This window comes from Morone saxatilis, unplaced genomic scaffold, assembly GCF_004916995.1.
Source record: "Morone saxatilis isolate NCDOM2014 unplaced genomic scaffold, NCSU_SB_2.0 Contig7, whole genome shotgun sequence".
NCBI lineage: Eukaryota > Metazoa > Chordata > Actinopteri > Moronidae > Morone > Morone saxatilis.
Window position 1 is genome coordinate 23,230,278 of NW_023340246.1, and position 1,176 is coordinate 23,231,453.

Here is a 1,176-nt window from a genome sequence, read left to right on the forward strand (position 1 = left end):
AGCTGACTGCAATGACGCCAATGGTGGTGAAGACAACAACTCCCATGATCCCACACTGCTTCACCACCTCATCACACTTTATCTTATTGTTAATGTTTGGATGTAAGAGACCCCCTGGTTGCAGAAATTACAAGCACAAACATCATGTGAATCATGTTTTTTGTCGCAGTGTTATTCTTTCTACTTGGAATAAACATGTTCTGAGGTTTAGGACTACAACTCCCATCATGCTGTGGGTGATGCACTTTGCATTAATGATTTTTTAGGCTCTTGTTGGTGAATCTACAAACAGAAAACAGGCAGGAGTTCACTGCTGATAGTGAAGAAGAAAGGCTCTGTAACAGAGACAGTTAATAAATGGCGTAGTGGCAGCAGCAGACACAAAGTGACAGGAAAAGCGAGGCGTTTGTGGTGAGAAGCATTGGTATTTTTGGACAGACTGAGGTGAGACTGTGTCACTCACCCAGACCAGACGTGTTGATGGCTTTCACCGACTTCTTGATCTTGTACAGAACCGATCTGTCCACGTCCAGAACCTGAGGAGGACGAAGACATTAAACCAAGCACAAAAAAACATTCATCTCAAAATGAGAGGAGATGATTTATGTTGAACTATTAGCTAATTTCCCTGTGCAGGTACGAACAGAACACTATAATCATCACATTAAAACCATGTGCATGCAGCAGCGATCACACTAACCACTATACAAACACATCTAAAGTCGACCCCGGCTGCACAATGAAGGAAAATATTATCACAGTGTGGTACAGTGTAATATGCAAATGGAGGTGACTGAAATAGTTTTATAATGGTAAAATGTGACAGACAAATGTATCAGCACATTCATCCAGTAACTATAAAACTACAATGTGCAAGTCTGTGTGAGTATTAGGTTCAGAAAATGAAAATAGTTTCTAACACTGAGGATTTGGAGATGAAGTCCAGCAGCAGCCAGGAGGTTGTGGAGAGGTTTCACTTTCTATGACGGACAGATTTATGTTTAAGTTAATTGAGAACCAGTTCTTATTTACACTGTCGACCTGAGGGAAGTCGACACTTAAAGCACAGTTGAAGTGAACCAGAGAGGTGCAGAGAGGAACTGTGACAGGCCGTAAATTCCTCCCCTCATTTACAGGACAGGAACTCCTGGTTTACAGACCGCACTGCTCACTAAT

General features: G+C 41.9%; 1 protein-coding gene across 1 annotated transcript in view; it reads right to left on the reverse strand.

Annotated features, from left to right (window-relative positions):
- LOC118340439 (arf-GAP with SH3 domain, ANK repeat and PH domain-containing protein 2-like) overlaps positions 1–538 on the reverse strand; it is a 12,706-nt gene extending 12,168 nt beyond the window's left edge. Inside the window, exon 1 of the mRNA XM_035678401.1 lies at positions 464–538. The gene's annotated coding sequence lies outside the window, so the exon portion shown is untranslated. The remainder of the gene's footprint in view (positions 1–463) is intronic.
- Positions 539–1,176: the final 638 nt, after the last annotated feature.